We start from the raw sequence: 21,385 nt of genomic DNA, 5'->3' as shown, positions 1-21,385 counted from the left end.
TAGGAAATTCACCCCAGAGATCATGTCAGTTGCCCTGCTAGACAGGGGCCCAGAAAAGTAAATATTGTTTGAAAAAATTTCCAGGGAATTGTTATGGCTAGGCTTGCATAGGCCTTAGGGCTTATAGCCTATTACCAACCTATGAACCTATGAACCTTTCTGAAATGCTGAATATTTAATCTTTTCTGTATCTCAGGCTGAACTAACTAACTGACTTCCCTAACTGTATCTGAAGTATATTTTAATAATACCAAAACCCCGTAATGCTTTACATGCCTCCTTAGCCTTGGTTACTTTGGTTTCCAAGCCTGGTCTTGCATGTGCTTGTTCATCTATCGTTACATTTTTCCCATGAGAAATGTACATTCTGCAGTTAAAAGAACAGAAACAGAACAGTCTGTAGCCTTCCCTTGGGAACCGTTATCTCTCATGCTTGCCAGCAAGGTTATTCTTCCCTTCTGCTTAACTGTCTTTTCCAAAATGTATGCATAAATGAAACACAATTCTGATACTACATTTCTAGGCATACTTTACCTTTTCATCTGCTTAATGCCTAATAACTACTTTAAAATGGAAGTCCTTAATCTAACATGCGTACCGACATCCCTGACCTCTTGGTCAACATTTAGGGTCATATTATCAACATGGTAATTAGCCAGGAAGGTTGATTTCCCAAAGGGTACAATTATGCATTTCTTAACATTGAATTTAAGAAAATGGCTTTGGTAGCATTTGTTAGTCAGACATAGACCTTCTTGAAGAATGCTAGTGTCTCTCTGCAGGGGAGTACATGATAACCTGCAGCTTGCAATCATCTGCAAACATAGTCATCCATAAACTTTCAGAATTTGCTTCCATTTCAAAGAAACAGATGCCAAAAAGGAGCAGGCCCAGTAAGGGGCCCTGGTGGACTCATCTATTTTGACCTACTGGGTCTTATCAGTGAGCCAGATGGCTATCCACTGGGTGATAAAAGGGATTATACCTAAATTACTGAACTTTTCTATAATGCCTGAGGGGGTATTGTATGAAAAGCCTTGACCAAGTCAAGATAAGCTGTGAGTACTGTTTTACCTGCATCCAGTGCTTGGGTTATCTTTCAAAAAAGTCCACCAGATTTAATAGGCAAGATCTTCCCTTAACAAAGTTGAACTGTGATAGGTCCAGCATTTGCAGGTTATCTATGTCATCATTTATCATGTCTATGATGATTCTTTACATGGTATTACATATGAGACTGATGAACAGTCATTTATAAAACTATTACATTCAGATTTATCTTTTGAATTTTATTTGTAAATTATTCGGGATAGCAAAGGAAGATAAAGGCAGAGTTGAGCAACATATGCCCTTTGGATAAATGTGTAAGATATTATTATCCTTACACATTTAGCAAGGGAAATTGTTGAAACTATGGATAATGTGAACATTTATCCATTTTAATGTATGTTTTTTCTAACTGTAATTTAAATTTGGACTATAATAACAGGCTTCTTCAGTTTGTACAGTACAAAGGCAGATACATCAACAAAAGTAAGAGGAAACAGTTCAATCTGACATGATCAGACACTATTTTTCTGACTGCTTTAGTATATGTAGCCTGCATGAAAAGTATTGGAAGTTGTGGTAACCTAATGAGATATGATTTCATGGAAATCATGCTGACTCTCTGAAGGTAGTTTTGGAGGTGGTAAAAAATGAAAAACTTCCTGCCAAAACTACATTTGGCAAGCATAAGAAAACATTTTTCACCACACCCCAAATTTATATATACCAACTCAATGGTCAAACAACCATGCAGAAAAAAATATAATCTCCACCATTGGTGAATTTATGAACAGCGTTTGCATATTTTATATTTGGGGAAACTAACTTTGCAATTTGGCACATTCCTGATTTCATGTGCTTGATTACACCTGAGAATAAGCTGAACATCCCTTTTGAAAACAACTTACAGCACCATTACAGTGCCATTAGCCATTTATTTGCTATGTCATCACAGGACATCTTTAGTTATCTGTCTATACTCATGGCTCTGACAAAAGTTATTTGTCTGTGTTAACCTTTCCTAGAGAAAATTAGGGTTGGTGGCGGATTCTTTGGCTGCTCCTAATTTGCAGTCATTGGCATATAATCATCCAAAAGCTGTTGACATTGGCCCTGACTTCAGAGAAGGAAATACCAAAAAACAGCAGTCCCAGGACTGATCCCTGAGGAACTCTACTTGTGACTGGCCTCTTTGTAAAGGTGGACTCTCCAACTTTTAACTTCCTGGGTCCTGTTTTTGAGCCATCTGACTATCAACCAGGTGACATAAGAGTTTATACCAAACCTCTTCAGTTCACCAAGAATGCCCGTGTGAGTGAGTCAAATGCCTTGGCCAAGTCAACCTGGACAGTGTGAACCATTTTGCCCTCCAGGAAAGGCAGGCACAAATAAATAACTTGTGTCAGAGCCATGAACTAAATCTAAATGCCAAGAAATGCATAATACTATCCTTCAGGAAGGCATTCGCACCTGGTAGCTGTCATACTGACAACACACCTCTAAGAGTCAACCCATTAGTGAGGGACTTGGAGATACATATAGAGTGTAATCTAATCTTTGACCATTACATGTCTACAGTAGTGAGGAAATCATTCTATGTTGTACAACTTATAAACAAATTGATGGCATCTAGGTCCAAGGAAGTCATTATTCCACTGCATTCAGCATTCATCAGGTGGATCATTCAGTAAAATGTGTTTGGTATAATGGTTAGGTTCTTTACCTTGACTCACATTAAGGGCATTTCACTAGGATTAAAATAGATCCCAAAGACAGCTAGCCTAGTACTTAGCTATTAGCCTATGAACCATTGTTTTGTTGACCTTCTGTTAGAAGTCCACCAGATTGAGTAGGCATGACCTGCTCTTGATAAAACCAAATTAGTTTGGGTCCAGTGTTTGGATGTTTCCTATGTCATTTTTGATCATTTCCATGAAACTTCTTTCTACAGATTTGCATATCAGGGTCTGTAGGTGGCCCATCTTTGTGCAGAGGGATGACTGTTGCTGTTCTACATTTGTGAAGCACAAAGCTTGGTACCCTGTATAGGAGCAAACACTGTTTCACCAAAAATACCAAAATAGCCATTGCCCAAACCCTCTTACTCTTAACCTCGCTATACTATATGCAGCTCCCCTTCTGACTAATCTTAAGAAATATGAATTACAAAAACTTGAAACCTGTTACAATAAAATAGCAAGATATGCCACAAATTTACCAGCTAGATCACACCATTGCCTTGCACTCAAGCAATTCAACTGGTTAGAACTCCAAAACCCTACAATACATACAACACACAATGGCCCATAAAATCCTCTCGCATCCGGAAAAAATACCTGCCCTACAAACTCTTCTTCAACCCTATGCTACCAGCAGACCACTCTGATCCACCAACAAAAAACACATAAAACCCTCTATATCCAAAAATAAAGCAGGAAATTCCCTCTTTCTAAACTACATAGGTAAACTCTGGAATGACCTGCAAGCAAACCTTACCTCCTTAACACCCCTAGCACTATTTAAACCAAGCTTAAAAAAATACCTCCTTAGCAAGTGGCTTTGCCCTTGCTCTACTCCCGGCTGACAGCTACCTACTCACTTTCCACTGTAACCTCTCCAACTCTTCTCCACACTTTTCCCAATCTTACCTACAGTCCTTTTCCACCTCACACCACCACTTTACAAACTCTGGCTACTTGATGTATCAATGAAATACTTATTAAGAAGAAAGCATATGTCTAACTCTTGCTTGTTCAATATTTTTTATAATGTTATGTATCTTGTAAATATGGATTACTCATTGATGCCTGGATGCAAAATAGAACACACTATGTGATTTGTGATATTACTTTAATGTGAAACCTCTCTGAGAGTTTAATTTCCTAAAGCATGTATACAGTTCCACTAATGTCCTACTCTTTGTATAACATTAGATTGTATATCAAATTGCATACCATTTTCTGCTTAGCCTGGTTGACTTGTACAGGGTACATCTATGTTTTAGGTTCAAACTATTGCTACTAGCCATAGGTTGACTTGTATTGTTACATTCATGTTCCTTATGTTTTGTATATCACTGTTCTATCTTGAGCTTTTGTCCCCAGGCCTCCGCTGAAAAAGGAAATGTGTCCAATCAGACTTTCCTGATAACAGCTGAGATGGTTTACTGGTTACTTGTCGTGGCTATGTTGTGTAAGGTCCTGGGTTCAAGACTTGCAAGTGCTGGTTATTTTCAGGGGCACAGGAAAATAATTTTCTTGGGTGGCTAGGCTTATATAGGCCCTAGGGCAAATAGGCTAGGACCTACCTATGAACATATTAATAAAATAAATAAATAAAGTTGTTTGGAAGTTGCAGTTAAATAATAGCAATAGGTTATGTTGAATGCTATTTAGAAGCCATCCTGGGATATTGTCTGAGCCCATCTATGCAGTGTTCTTGGCCTTACAGAGAGTATTGAGGACCTCTTCTCTACTAACATCAGGGAAAGAAATAGATGATGATATTTTCTGAGGGGAAATTGGCAGGGAGAGAGGAGTAAAGTTGGAGCTGAATTTGTCTGGCAGTAGGTTTTTCATATCTTCTGGTTCAGTATAGATCACTCCATTAATAATGAGCTCTGGACAAAATTGTACATTGCCTTTCAGGCTGAGGACAAATTTAACTCAAATGAGGCTTTGGTAGACTTTATTTGCCCTCATAGTTGTTTGTTTAGTTTGATAAGAATGATTTTATCCTGCTGTGTTTTATGCCTTTTAATTTTCACTGTAATATACTTCCCTCTGTTATACAGCCTATCGATGTTGTGATTCCACCAGGGTGGTTTGTTTTTTCAGTTAGTTTTGTACTTCTTCCTGGTGGATACAGCTGCCTCTGTGCAGCTATAAACATGCTTTTGTATGGTTTCTGTGAACAGTTCTACGTTGGCAGCAGTGTTCTCAGGGTTTACAGGGGCTTGAAATTTTGCAAGGTTATCACTTAATAGTAGGAAGATAGCCTTAGAGTAGTTCCTGAATATTCTAGGGTTAGCTGGGGTCCCGTGTTTTATTTTTACTTTAGTAAAGGAGAGGACCAGATTGATTATGTTTGCTCCTCTGATCGGCATATTTACCATCTGTTCCAGTGAGTCTGTGTTTACAAAATCCAGGAATCTCTGTTTCTGTACATTTTGTGTTGTGTATGATTCCCTACACTTTCTGTCTCTCAAACAGTGCCCACTGTTTGTTTGTGCAGTGCCCTGTAATATGTGCAATTGCACAGCTGTTCATTTTGTGCACCTAAGTTGAAACTACCTGCATCCAGTTTACACAGTGTCTACTTTCAGTGACCATCCTTCATAAATAATGCATCCAGGAGTGTTCACATCTAGATCCTGGCTGCTCTGTGCCCTGAAATTTGGATTTTTGCCATGTGCCCTGTAATCTCTGGAATTTTTTTTGCATCCCCTTTCACTCCTTACTTCTCTGATGTATGACCTTTCTACACCTCAACACACAGCACTCAGAAATTAACTCTGCAATGAGCTGCTGCACTGTAATATTCAATTGTTTCTCAAATCCGCTATGCAAGGAACTGGCTCACACTGGTTCTGCTTACTGATTAAGATTTACAGCTCGCATCTCCAGGGTTTGGTCTTCAGTCCTAACCTTCAGTCACTGTGTGGAGTGCCTATATTCTCCCTATATCTGCAATGGTTTTGCTTTCTTACCATCTATCAAAAACTTGCTGGATGAATGATTTCTCTCAAATGTCTAGACACACACACACACACACACACACACACACACACACACACACACACACACACACACACAAAAACACTATTTCTCTCTTTCTCCTTCTCTCTCTCTCCCTCTCTATCTATATATATGGCTTCACTGCTTTCTGATGACTACTCTTTCTTCAACAAGTGCAGAAGATAGCTGAGCAGTGGAAATATTGGTGGTGTGTAATGTTGAGACAGATAAGTGGAGTTGGGGGGTGAAAGTGTTTGTGAGTGTGTATGTGAGTTAGACTTAGGGTCGGCAGTGAGCGAAGGATAGGTATATGTTTGTGTGTGAGTTTGTGTATCTTAGGGTTAGGTTCAGGGTTAGGTTAGGGGATAGATATATTATTGTCTGTGTGCATTTGTGAATGTTTGTGTGTCCAAGTGTGTCATGTGTAGTGACAGTGTTAAGGGAGGGTTTTTTATGAATGTAAAGTGTAGGGTTAGGGTTGAGGGAAGGGGCAGAATTAGGGTTAGCATCCATTACTAAGGTGGTGCAGGGGGACATTATCAACAGTGTGTGTAAATGAAACAAGCACTGTTAAAAGGGATTACAGCACTTAAGACATCAAAGTTCTCCACCTGTCAGATTGTCACTTCCAAGTAAATAACATCATATTACTTCCGTGTACTAAGTCATTATTGTATATTACAGATTTCTTTTCAAACTGATACAGTGTATACCTCATTGGATTTGAATGCCTGCCTAGCTCAAATACTTTTCTTCTTCTTTCAGCTGCTCCCATTAGGGGTTGCCACAGCAGATCAATTGTTTCAATTTCTTCCTGTCCTCTGCATCTTGCTCTGTCACAAAAACACCTGCATGTCCTCTCTCACCACATACATAAACCTTATCTTAGGCCTCCCTCTTTTCCTGTTACCTGACAGCTTCATCCTTAGCATATGTTTCCCAATATACTCTGCATCCCCTCCTCAGCACATGTCCAAACCAATGTAACCTTACCTCTCTGGCTTTGTCTCCAAACCTTCCAACCTGGGCTGACCCTCTAATATACTTATTCCTAATCCTGTCCATCTTTGTCACACCCAATGCAAATCTTAACATCTTCAACTCTGCCACGTCAAGCTCTAACTCCTGCCTTTTTGTCAATGCCACTGTCTCCAACCCATATAACATAGCTGGTCTCACTAGTACTCATCTGTCACAAATCACTCCTGACACACTTTTCCGCCCACCCCATCCTGCCTGTACTCTCGTCTTCACCTTTCTTCCACACTCACCATTACTCTGAACTGTTGATCCCAAGTGCTTAAACTCATCTACTTTTGCCACCTCTACTCCCTGCATCCTCACCATTCCTCTATCCTCCCTCTCATTCACATACATATATTCTGTCTTAGTCCTGCAGACCTTCATTCATCTTTTCTCTAGAGTGTATCTCCACCTCTCCAGGGTCTCCTCCACCTGTTCCGTACTCCCACTATAGATCAAAAAGTCATCTGCAAGCATCATAGTCCACAGGGACTCCTGTCTGATCTCGTCTGTCAACCTGTCCATCACCATTGCAAACAAGAAAGGGCTCAGAGCTGATCCTTGATGTAATCCCACCTCCACCTTAAACACATCTTTCACTCCCAATGCAGACCTGACCGCTGTCACACTACCCTCGTACATATCCTGTACCACTCTTACATACTACTCTGACACTCCCAACTTCTTCATACAATACCACAACTCCTGTCTAGGCACCCTGTCATATGCTTTCTCTAAATCCACAAAGACACAATGCAACTCCTTCTGACCTTCTCTGTCCTTCTCCTTCAACACTCTCAGAGCAATCATCGCATCTGCAGTGCTCTTTCCTGGCATGAAACCATACTGCTGATCACTAATCATCACGTCCCTTCTTAACCTAGCTTCCACTACTCCTTCCCATAACTTCATGCTGTGACTGATCAGTTTAATCCCTCTGTAGTTACTACAGCTCTGCACATCACCCTTATTCTTAAAAATCGGCACCAAAACACTTTTTCTCCATTCCTCAGGCATCCTCTCACTTTCCAAGATTTCATTAAACAATATAGTTAAAAACTCTACTGCCATTTCAACTAAACACCTCCATGCTTCCACAGGTATGTCATCTGGACCAACAGCCTTTCCATTCTTCATCCTCTTCATAGCTATCCTTACTTCCTCCTTGCTAATCCACTGCACTTCATGATTCACTATCCGCACATCATCCAACCTTCTCTACCTCTCATTCTCTTCATTCATCAACCCCTCAAAGTGCTCTTTCCATCTGCTCCACACACTCTCCTTGCTTGTGAGTACGTTTCACTCATTATCCTTTATCGCCCTTACCTGCTGCACATCTTTACTAGTTCGGTCCCTCTGTCTAGCCAATTGGTACAGGTCCTTTTCTCCCTCGTTAGTGTCCAACCTTTTATACAAGTCTTCATACGCCTTATCCTTAGCCTTTGCTACCTCTCTCTTTGCCATGCACCTCATCTCCTTATACTCTTGTCTACTTTCTTCATCTGTTTGACAATCCCACTTCTTCTTTGCCAACCTCTTTCTCTGTATACTCTCCTCAAATACTCAAATACTTTTGGAATCTGTAATAGCTACTGACTCCACAGAAGTCATACAGCAATTGTCAGAAAACACACTTTTGTACTGTTGCAATAGTTTGGAAGACTGCAAAATTAGCAATGTTAGACATTAGTGATACAGTGGGTAACGACCCTCCACGCACTTTACTGACAAGTTTAATATCACATCAGAAGTATGTTAAGCCATGGATGCTGTTACAGTTAAACTACTGTCAACTTATGCTTATGTCTTAATTACTTTCTGTCACCCTTCGAGTGTAAGCCTCTGGCATGATAGGTCAGAAAATCATCACCTTATCTTATTTTAGTTGTGTCAGAATTGCGTACTGACTCACTCCATTGTTCATGTCAGAAGCATTATTGATGGCAAAGTCTTAGTTTAGGCAAGGGAATTTTCTTCATTTTTGCCCTCAGTGGAAAGCTAGCATTACCCTCTGTTCAGCAATGGTAGGCAATGCTGCTTGATACCAACTAAAGAGCAACAGATGAGTACAGTAATAGATGCTAATGTATGTAGGGCATTCATGGCCATTTTTGTGACCAGATTAATGGATGGAAATGGGGAGGATAGGACAGAGATGATGGAAAGCAATCAAGAGGGTATAACACTAATTAAGCAATTCAGAAATTATCATGATGAAGGTGGTAATAGGACCACATTTTATCTATGTTCATCTTTATCATTTATACTGTCTTGGGTAATGGCATTGTAAATATTTTGTGTCAGATTTACACACTATCTAGGCTGATTAGTTATACCCAGCTACAAAACACATATAGTAGAACAGAAGTCTCCAAAAACACCCTGTAATCACCAAACGTTGAAATTTAATATGAAGCTTTCAGGTCTACACCCTTCATCAGCATATATATATATATAATATAACAGTGTTGGTTATGACACAAAAGGGAGGGGAAAACACTGACTATGGAGATAAGATGCCTTGTTCAGTAATGCACACTCTGCACTGCACTTTGATACAGTGGGAATTCACTCCCCACCCTGGAAGCTGCCACCACTGGTTATTGCTTTGTAACTGCAGGCGGTACTGGGCAGGGAGGCACCTCAATGAATCACTGGAACATGTTCTGAATCCATTCTGACCTCTTGACCATAATCCCCCCCACAACCTCTGCCAGCTCCTGCTTGATGCATAATCTCCACCTCCACTGGCACTGGTCCCTGTTGGGATTAATGCACCAGGAGCTGGGGCAGAACTACCTGACAGAGGTGGTGAGGTAGGGTAGGAGGTATGGAGCCATATCTGGTAAGCTAGTACCCACATGTGCTGCGTCCTTCTGGTGGTGGTGGTAGTGATGCTGCTGCCACCTTTGGGGCATACTGGATTGGTTTGTCCAGGTCTCTGTGTTGTTGCATATAATAGTAACAAAAATAAAGGCAATTTGGAAACAACAAAAAAAGTAAATAATAAATATAAGAGGATGGGGAAAGATGCATACACAAATCATGAAACTGACATTCTTTAGCATTATTTTATAATCAGAAATTACAGCAAAGAGCACTAATAGCCACAGGACATACAAATTTATGTCAACATCTTAACTTTATGTCATTTATGGTTGTATTACTTTAACTTGTAAGAAATAATACACATACACTATGAAAACATTAATTTTACTTACTTTTGTGGGGAGTTGAATCCATGGCTATCATACCAATGTTAGTGTACATAGCACTCATCATGATGAGCCACTTTTCCCACCTATATAGATGGTGGCATGTAGAATCCACATTCTTTACTTTTGCAAAATTGTGCTATTTAGTCTATAGACGGCCAGTAATGGCAGACAGTGCTGTATCTGTGTAATTTACTAGTATTTAAATCTGTAACTGTTACAAATAAAACATACTCATGTTTCACATCATAGAATATACTGTCATGTGCTCTAATCACTCCCTTAGCATCATCTACTTCCTTTGGATGTTCAGGAGCTACAGATATAAAGAAAGTAAAATAAAATCCTATTATGGAAGACTTAAGCTGCTATAAGCTGTTATAGTGAACATAATCACCTTACATCACTTTTATGTTGCTTTTAATCTCAAATTAATGTACAGAAGTAAAATAAATCTATGCTAAGGTGTGCAACCAATGGCAAAGTCTTAGCATCTGCCTATGAATTTTCTTTGTTTTAACTATAGGATGTGAACTGGCAATATCCCTTGTTCAGTTAAGGCTAGCAATGCAGCTACTCCAGAGGCTTAGAGGGATAAAGACCTGACTATGGCCCAAGTGACTAATGGAGTGGCATTGCAAGATGGGCTTTACCATTCTCAGATGGAGTCTTTTATAATAATTCCTGGTGGATACCACATAAGTTGTGGTCTGGAGGCATAGTCCTGACTGTGGGTGGCTGGATTGGCTGCCTTGGACATGGAGTGATATGCTGCAATTCTTTCATTATATGCTCACCTAGGTAGGACACCATTTGTCACCAAGGGAGAAGGGATCATGGGCAGGCTATACAGGGAAAAAAAATGGAATGCATAGCATGACCATAAAGGATGCCTTAATGTCCCAATGACAGAAGAGGAATAATAGAAAAAAAAGTCTAGTGATGCTGCTTGATGCCAAACATTTTGCAACAGATGATTAGAAAACAGTCATTTCTGTTTATAAGTGTTTTCTGTCCATGTTGTTTATCTACAGGTTGGAAATGGAAAGGTAGGTCAGAAATGGGTAGGGACAGCAAGACAACTACTGTCAACCTACTGACACCTTAACAATGCCTAAAACTAGAAATTTCACAGACTATGTAAAATGTGACAATATACTCTTCTCCCATGTTATTTTCCTGTATTAGTAAAAGTTTAATGTTTAGACAGATCTTTTCACTGTTTACATTATAGGAACATGTTTTTTAAGAAGTAATTTGTGAGACATTACTCTCATAAGACACATCATTGCAGGTGCTCAGGCATGTGCAAAGTATGTGCAAGTGTGTCGTAGACTCTAAATTAATGACTGCATAATTTGCTTATCACAATGTGGAGCAGTGCATATAATTGCACTACAGAAGGCAAATTATTCACTCTGTGGAAACTACTACTAACAAAGGTTTTTTTTTCCTTCACAAACTTGACAACTGGTATGTAGGTATGTATTACTTGTTACACCTGGTTCTTTGGAAAATTTTAGCATTTATATTTATTCTGTGTACATGTATGAGGTACAAGGAGTGACTTTGTTTTTCTGTCAGTGTAGCTGAATTATTATAAGTTGTCTGGAGTGTCACACTGTCCCCAACTGATAACTTGTAGTTATGTACCTGATATTCTTTTGTTGATATTACAGTATCAGGACAAATGGAAATGGCTAAGATGCTGGTGTTGCTTTTTGTGGATACAGCTATGTTGCTGTCAGGGCCTAGGAAAATGTGACTTATGCTATTGTTATTAGCATTTACATAATGTTGCAATATACATTACTCATGTAGGACCAGGGCTGCTAATTTCGGTGTTTTTCATATCAACAGGGATATGCCTATGACACAAGTTAATGGCATGTCCAGCAAAAAGTATTATTTTACTGATGCTGAAACAGAGGTGATACTATATGCCTTTTGTCTCCATAGCATATGACTCATCACATTGCTGCCAGCAAGCCCTTTTGTGACCATGTCTGGTGACAGGTTTTAACAATATAAATACAGTGGTTAGTGGGGGCCGTAACTATGATATGGTCTATGCTACTAACATTGGCACAGAAGTTGAGGACTGCAGGTGCTAGGCTGTCTACTGTACCATCATTTACAGAAACAGATGAGTTCCTGGCATAATTCAAAGCAAAGATCACCTCCTCAGAGTCTCACATACAGGGTGGAGATGGACAAGCCCCAGTGGATTTCTACTGATGGCACCCCAGGTAAGTAGTCCTGTCTTTACCATGTGACCCATTTGTAGCTGTTAGTCACATTACTGTTTATAATCCCTATCTCATCTAGTACATATAAGTATATCTGGCATTGAGATGCACCAAACACTTGCACAAGGTGTAGGCATGATAAATTTAGTTATATTTATTAATAGTTGGAATTGTACAAGTTGCATGTATAGCTGTGGTGCTTAAGCATACTTACACTGGATATTGTTTTTTTTTAGTGTATTCATAGGAGAAGTGCTGTCTGCCATCATCTTATTACACTTCAAAACATAAGAGTGAAAAATACATTGTAATGAGAAAAATATAGAACATGTTTCATAATAGAGTGCAATGAAAAACAATAACATGAGCTGTAGAAAATATCTGAGGAAAAACTTAATCGTCATACTATTTGTTACATAGATTAGTATGTGACAAATGAGACCTGAGGCAATTCTAATAAGATATTTAAAGAGATACTAGAGATTACATGATTAGAGACAATTATGGGAAATTGAGTGATGTCTTAGTATGAGATTGTGTTCATATTATGGTTATAGAAGGAAGAAAGGAGAGAAGGAGATTATAAGAAGAGTGCAGGATAGGGTGTCTATAGATAGCTTAGGTGAGTAGGGAGGAAACAGAAAAAGGTAGAGAAAAGGTCTGAAGAGATTAAGTGGATAAGGTAAAGTAGTGGGAAAACAAAAGAGAGGAGTGGAGAAGGAGGATGGAGAGGGTTGTGAAGTGTGATTTAGGTTGAAGGGGTGAGGGAAGTATATTGAAAAAGTTCAGGCAGGATTGGCACAGGAGCAGGTCCAAGATTTTCTAAAGTATTGTTTAAGGGAGCATTTAAACGTGGGTAGGTTAGAAATAGTTCTGGTGATTAGAGGTAAGGAGTTCCATTTTTTTTTTGCTACTGAGTATGAGTATAGGCTTTTTCTAGGGGATTTATTCAGTTTATTTATGGTGAGAAGTTGTTTGTCTTCTGATCTAAGAGTTCTTTTAGGGAAATATATGTTGATTAAAGGGGTAAGAGCTGGGCAGGCTAATGGTTTGTGTATGATTTTATGTATTGTTATAAATTGACTGTATGGAGGGGGAGTTCAGGCCAGCTAAGGGTATGCAGAGCTTTACAGTGATGGGTAAAGGAGGATCAATTAACATCAGACCTGGCAATTTTGTCACATCTCTCCACCCACCACATTTCCCAGTAGAAGACATGGACTTTTGTATCTTCTCTCCCACCTGGGCAGATGATGATGTGTGCCCTGCCTTTTGCTCATTCTGATGTGGGCATCTTATACAGAGTGGCCAGCCTATGCATGTGTAAGCAGACTGGTGTTTCTGTTTGCTTCATTATTACTTATGTCTATCTGATTAAATGTTGTATAATTATGTAGTAAAGCTTTCTCCCCCACCAGTGCAAATCACAGTAACTGTGCCAAAGCCTTTCTTCATTTTTGGACTTGGGCTGCTTATGTCTGATGCACAGAGTGGTCAAATACAGGTTTACAATTGCTGCTTAAACAACTAACAAATTTGACATTGTTCTCTGTCTGAACATGAGCATATCGCTCTGTTCATTGCTAATGCATGCTTAACCTAGCTGATCTTCATTTGTAAGGTTCTGAATCACTCATCCATGTTTATTGATTTCATTAGTATACGGCACGGCTCATTACACGATCATTGGCATAAATCTCAGCTATGCATTGTTTTTCAGCTGGCCTTGTTATGTAGCTGTTTCCTGAATCGCACACATCCTGCTCATTCCCATTCATCTCCAACTTTACTTAGCACTAAGTGGCAACAGTTTATGAATCACAGCCAGTGTGTTATTTAATGAAACACAAAACAGATTGTTCTAATTTAAATTGCTCAAGTGTAAAAATTCTTTAATTTCTATACAAAAAGCCAAAGTTGTTGAAGGAGAATAAGGCCAAAAGTCCTGTTGTGAATTATGTAAAGACAGCCAGATATTCTAAAATTTCATATGTGTTTTCAGTAAAATGAAGAAGCTGACAAATTAAGAAGATTAATGTACAGCATTATCAGGCTGAATATATTTTTATATTGACTTCTAAAGTGTTTTTAGTCTTTCCTTTAATTTTAGTTCTGTGGATGCAAGCAACCCTATTTGCTGTTTTAATGTTGCTATTTTTCATGGAAAATATAATTTCCCAGTTATTCTGGAGTCTTGGTATTTTAATAAGGATCAGCATCTCAACCATGTGTTTCAGTAGTTATAGCCTGTTTTTTTTTTAATGTTATCATGGTTTGTCTAGAATAATATATTACATCCACCTTAAAGACAACCGGGGGAATTCATAAATATAGTGTACCTTGCATAAAGCATGTAGGGTAGACATAAACCTGATTACATATTTCATAAACTGAACAGTATGGCTTGACAGTTTTGTTGCTATGTACCAGTTTCTGACATACGTTTTCTCGAGCAATGTTATTATTGGAAACCAGTACATTCTATTTACTACTATAACGTTAAACTATGGAATTTTGTTAAAACTTGCAACTACCAATGAATATTGTACTTTGTAACTTTAAAATTATGGAATCTTGTTAAATTGTGTGTTTTTTCCTATGAATATTTGCTAGCTGTATGTATCATACTTGTTTGTTCTTAATCTGTGGAGCTTTTCTCCCCGGGCCTCCGCTGAAAATGGACACGTATCCAGTTGGGCTCTCCCGGTGAACAAATGTAAAATAAAATAAAATATAAATAAATAAGTAAATATATGTCATACTGAGAAACTTATACTGCTGTTCATTGAAATGGGCACACTACATCAGATGGTGGATTCTCTTTGCACCAGTGTAAGATGATTGCTTAAAGATTTGTAACAATCATAAGAAAAATGAGGAAAGACTGACCCTGAAGAAGTTCATAGCAGACACTCTATTCTACTGTTATAGGAAAATGAATAACCACAGTGTAAAGTTCCATCACAGCACAAAGTAGTTGAATTCATTTATGAGACAGTTCTAAAGTTTACAGAATGTGCAATGCAAGGCAGTGGGAAGCCGGCAGTGAATCATGAACAACAGAATGATTAAAAGGAATGAATAACAAAACTTGTGCATGCTACAAAATTCAGCAGACTGATTAACAAGTACAACGATGCTGCAGATAGCAGGAGAGTTATTAACGAGCACACTGGTGCCTCAGATAGCAGTGGTGTCCCTCAGCTCCGGGAACTGCAGTTTGGTTAGCAATCAGGTACCTCAAGTGTAGAGATGGCACATTCTTGCTATGTCCATATGGGTTTTACTAGGTGCTCTAGTTCATCCTATATCTAAATGAGATGCAGTAGGTGAATTTGCATTCCTCCACACTTCCTGTAGTTACGTGTTCTGTGTGAGAATTAGTAAGTGTAGACATCCTGTAATGGGCTAGCATCCTGCTCACAATTAGTTATGCTTCCTTACAGTATGTAAATGCCAGAATGGGCAGTATCTCAGACTCAACCCTGGAATGGATTAAGCAGGAAAGCAGAGAATGAATGAATGAATGAATGAATGAATGAATGAATGAATGACTACTGAGCTGCAGAAGACTTATGTGGAGAGAGCTTACTGCAGAATTGTTTCCATTCATAAAAGATAACAGAAGCACAGCAACAAGTTGACATTTGCACAACACTCAGCACAACAGTCTCTGTGCCCTTCTGAAACCATCTAAGTGCTCAATAATTGAAATGTACTGCTGGGACATGGAAACACAGCATAGATACAAGTATGCCACAGAACCAAATGTGGAGATGGAGTTTAATCCTTCCAGTAGTTCTATTTCTTTATGCATCAGCAATGGATATGCTGCTACACTTATTTATCAATAGCAGTCTTCATGTCTGAATCATGCTGAAGAAAGACAGCCCTGTTAAATGTATTATGTGTGGCTTGCTGATTACAGGTTCATAGGTAAGTACTAGGCTAGCTGCCCTTGTGGGACACTTTAAGCCTTCTCAATTTCACTCACAGGTGAGTCAAACCCAGTAACTTGTGTCTGTGTGGTAAACAGCATAACTATTATGAAAGCCTCCAATTCCCCTGCTAGATTACTAAGTATCATATGCATATTTTGACCAGAATAAAGGTGAGAAATAGGATGTCAGGATAAAGAGCTAGCAGGGAGTAGGACACAGGGTGTGTTATTCAGGTTTGAGCAGTATGGAGGTAGGAAGGTACCATATCTCTCTAATTCTTGTCAAAAATATAAATGTTTTTATATTTATCAACCTTCTGGAATGAAGAAATTGTATATATTGTGTAAAAATAACACACTTCTGATTGACTGAATCAAATCAGCTGTGTAATTCACATACATAGGTAAAGTGAAGAGTTACGTATAGAATGTTATTTGTTTGTGGTATAGGTTCCCTTATTTCTTTTTCTGAGAGAGAGAAGAATTGGGAATGAAGTCAGGAATGTCACAGGTAGGTGAGAGATGTGGGTTAGGTTACTGGACATGACAGACTTGATTGGCAGGGTTGGTAGTGGACACAAGACAAAGACTGAACACCAGGTATGAGGATATGATGGGGTACATCAAGATGCACAACCTGCCAACTCAGAAACACTGAGAAGTCACTCCTCACTCTGGTAACTGTCAATACTGGGTCCTCCCTCAGTAGTTGGAGGTGATGTAGGGCAGGAAGCACATCAACCAGATGCTCCTTAGACCAGGAGGTTTGGGGGCAGATTTGGCAGGCTGTGGCATACATGCGCTGTATGCCTCTTGTGGTCATAGTGGCGCTGTCACTACTACCTGTGGGGGGATAACAGGCCATGCTAGAGTAGTCAGTATAGGTTTCAGTGCTACTGCATCTAACTGTAAAAAACAGAGACATAAAAAATAATTATTAAAAAAATGAAATAGGGTGTGGTAGAGACATAAACAAAGTAGTGAAAACGGCATACTACTTTGCTATGAGGGAAAGGTTAGTTTGCTTTTTATTTGATGTATTATTTTATTGTAAACATAGAAATCTATATTTAATAATGTAAGCACATGCTTTCATAGGGGACAATGTCTCTCCTTCCTCAGACAAAAAATAAATGAATAAATAAAGTAGGGCATTTTGGTTTTAACGCTGATGTTAGTAGAGTGAATCAATTGAGTGTATGCTTTTTACATTGGCTGATTAGCATAATTAACTAATTGATTGTGGAAAGTATTTAATTCTGGTTGACATTGAATCTTCATTCATTTATTTTTTGTCTGAAGCAGGAAAGACATTGTGCCCTCCGAAATCATGTTCTTACATTATTAAATTTATATTAAATATAGATTTCTACGTTTACTTTGTTCGAGTGCTTCCTTAAGCTCAACTTTTCCTTGGTTTACATAGTTTGTGGTTTGTGCGTTTTGGAATTCTTTGTTTGTGGTTGGCACAATGAGTGGTTCGGAAGCATCTCCCCAAGGTTCTTTGTTTTCTCAAGAGGAGCGTAATGGTGATAATTTTGGCAATAACCAGTTAGCCGGCAAGGAGGCGAACGCCGAGAATAATTTAACGGCCCTTTTGAATTTGGTAATGGGTCGTTTGGATAACCTCACACAGCGTATTGATGCCTTATAATCACCAGGGGTTAATTCCAGTGGCGGCACTTTAAGAAACCAGCCTTACGGTTCTATATCTACCACGATCCCATTGGGGCAGCAAATGGCTTCAGCCACTAACATTAGTCCTAATTTTACCAGGAACAACAACAATAGCGAGCTGGGTTTTAACTTGCCTAGCACTCAGATTGGGCAAGGTGTTTTTATTCAGAGCACGAACGAAGGAGCGCAATGTTTAGAACTTGAACAACTGGCCGTTTCTTCGATGCCTAACATTGGCAGTTTTTTAAGTAACATTAATTTTTTTAGTAATGGAATCGCTAATATGGATGAGTTATCACCATCAGCCAATGTTGACCAAACTGTAAGTAACATTACTCAGCTTACCAGCAGTTTTGATCAGAAGTTGTTCAAGTTCAGGAAACTGCAACTTGAAATTGCTTACTTAGAACAATGTTTAGCTAAAAAGGTGGTCCCAAAGGGGCTCCGACAGTGGCGGTTCCCGGTTGGATTGCTTGAGGGATCGCAGTTTCCTAAGGATCTTCTCTTAATATTTGACAGTCAAGGTTTTGAATTTATTAACCTGTTAGGGTCACAGTACAAAAAGGAGGTTGATGTTTTACAAACTGATTTGAATTAGAAGTGATAATGATTTTTTGAGATACAAATACAAGTATTCTCAAATTTTTACAAGCATTGAAGCCACCATGAATAAACTTGTCAATGCCAAGAGGAAAAAGATTGATAGGGACATTTGTGATTACAGCAATAACAAGGCTTACCCCCACCCCCCTCTAATTTTTAAAAACGAGAACATAGAGGTTGACAATTTTAACATGCAACCACCGAGTCAACCGAACCAACAAGGGGGCGAGGTTAGCACTCAGGACGAATAGCAACAACCTCTTCGGCGGAGTGACAGATTATTGAACAGCACCAATAAGAATTCCAATAATGGGGCCATTACTGACCAGCAGGCTCCTTCTTCGTCAAATTCTGGTGGCCAGAACAACTCAATGCAGCAGGGTTTTCCCAGGGGCAACAAAACCAGGCAGACGAATACGAGAGTGAGGAACAACTATGGCAATTCCAGGAACAGGAGGAATCCGAGGAGGAGATAATACGTTTTTTCTCTGATCCCCAGATAATTGTAGATTCAAAGGGTGACTTTAAAATTTATAATCGCACTAGTTTTGTGGTCAGTCCAGATATGGTGGAGCTTTTTTCAAGAGGTTTGTCTTTTGTACCTGACTCTCATTTTGATGTGGTCAGGACTATTATTGACCTCAAACTTTTTGTGAGGAAATTGAATTTGAATATTTTGATGCATGACAAATGTTTTACAGGGAATAAATTTAAAACCTCTAGTGTATACAACCCTCCCTTACATGAGTCTTTACGTCTGTTTGAGAGAATGTGTGAATTTGATTTTAGAGCTTTAGCTGCAGATAATAACAAAAATAATTTCCACAAGCAGGTATTAAATATCACCAAGTTTCAGCGGGAGTTCATTATAATGTTGCAGAACTCCCACATCAGAGTTATGAAGCCCGACAAAGGGGGTGGTCTTGTACTTATGGATCATTTTTTGTATGCCGATAAAATGTCCACTCATTTGGACACTAAATTTTATACATTAGTAACAACTAACGAAGTGAGTCAAGCTTATTCCAAGATTAGAAGTATTATTGATGATTTGTTCTTGGAAAGAGTTATTGACACTGAGATTTACCAGTATTTGATGGTGGCGGCTCCTAAGCTTCCCATCCTTTTTGGCATTCCTAACATCCATAAATCCATTCAGGACCCCCCCTTTTGACCAATTGTTGATGGTCGTGGCTCCATTACATATGCATGTGCAAAGTTTGTTGATACCATCTTGAAACCTTTGCTTGATCACGAGCCCCAGATTTGTAAAGACTCTTGGAGTTTTCTCCAAGATATTGAGAAAATTCCTTATTGTGGGGAGTGGTCCATCGATATTAAAAACAAGTAATCTCCATGGTATCCCCGAAGTCTCAAAACAACCCATTAAAGTGTAGTGGGTCTAAAAACAAAACAGTGTAAGAAACTTCTCTGTGTGGAAGATTTTCAGTCCATATATTTCTAGTTAATCACTGTATATTAATCAGATGAGACAATAGTAGTAGAAGTAGCGAATGTAAACTCGTCAAGTCAAAAAGTAATAATAGAAAGTCACTGTATATTAATCAGATCAGACAATAGTAGTAGAAGTAGCGAACGTAAACTCATCAAGTCAAAAAGTAATAATAGAAAATATATAATTCTACAGCATTACTAAGTATTCGAAAGTAATCCAAGCAAGGCAGGCAGTCTCTTTCCAGTTGAAAATCCTTTATTAAGTACACAGACAAGCTAAAAAAAAACAAAAACAAAAACAAAACAAAACAAAAATAGAGTAATAATCTTTTTTGTTTTACTTGTATCGCTTGTCTGTGTACTTAATAAAGGATTTTCGACTGGAAACAGACTGCCTGCAATTGTCTGATCTGTGTTCACTATTTCTACTACTATTGTCTGATCTGATTAATATACAGTGATTAACTAGAAATATATGGACTAACCATCGATATTAAAGATCTATACACTGTTATCCCCCAATGTCTTGGTATCCAATGGGTTGGTGAATTTCTTCGGAATAGGAATGTCAATGATAACATGATTTACCTGGTAGAAACCCTGCTGGAAATTGTACTGGATTTTAACTTCATGTTGTTTGATGGCAACATTTACTTACAGAAATCAGGAGTGGCAATGGGTTCACCTTGCGGTGGTAGCTTTGTCAACTGTGTGTTGGCTTATTGGGAAAAGACCCATCTGTTCACTAATGTCTTTTTTAAGGAATGTGTTGCCTGGTATACTAGATACCAGGACGACATGTTCTTATTTTGGAAGGGTTCACCATCTCGTGTTCCGTCTTTTATTGATTGTATTTCCAACATGACAGACTTTTTAGAGTTCACCCACAATTTGGAAGAATGGCGCATTAGGTTTTTGGATATTCTTTCAATTAAGGATTCAGTTAATAAGAGATTTAAGAGTGTTATTTTTAGGAAACCTACCTACTCTAATGCATTACTCCATTTTACCAGTTGCCACCCTAGCCATCAGAAGAAAGCTGTTGTAAAAGGTCAGATGGATAGGGCGGCTAGGATGGTTTCGGATGAAGAAGACTTTTTGATAGAGTGTGAACGTTTAAGTGCCATGTTTGTGAACAGAGGGTACCCTCCTTTGTTTGTATTAGACATCACGTCTGAATTTATTAATAAAAGATCTTCTGGCTATTATAAACCAATATTGTCTGGGGGTATTGGTACCCACAATGATGATGGGGTTTTGCCCAACCAGGTTTCCATTAACAATAACAACACCAGTGAACCCTTTGCCACTAGATTTTAATGTACGTTTAGTTTGGATTATTTTGACATTAAGAAGATGCTTGAGAAGAACTGGCCACTTATTATCGATGATCCTCTCCTTTTTAGTAAATTTGGTGATAGTCCAAAAATTACATTT

The sequence above is a fragment of the Protopterus annectens genome, chromosome 2.part1 (genome assembly GCF_019279795.1).
Source record: "Protopterus annectens isolate FY-2018-M chromosome 2.part1, PAN1.0, whole genome shotgun sequence".
Classification (NCBI taxonomy): domain Eukaryota; kingdom Metazoa; phylum Chordata; order Ceratodontiformes; family Protopteridae; genus Protopterus; species Protopterus annectens.
This window is presented reverse-complemented; position numbering follows the sequence as displayed.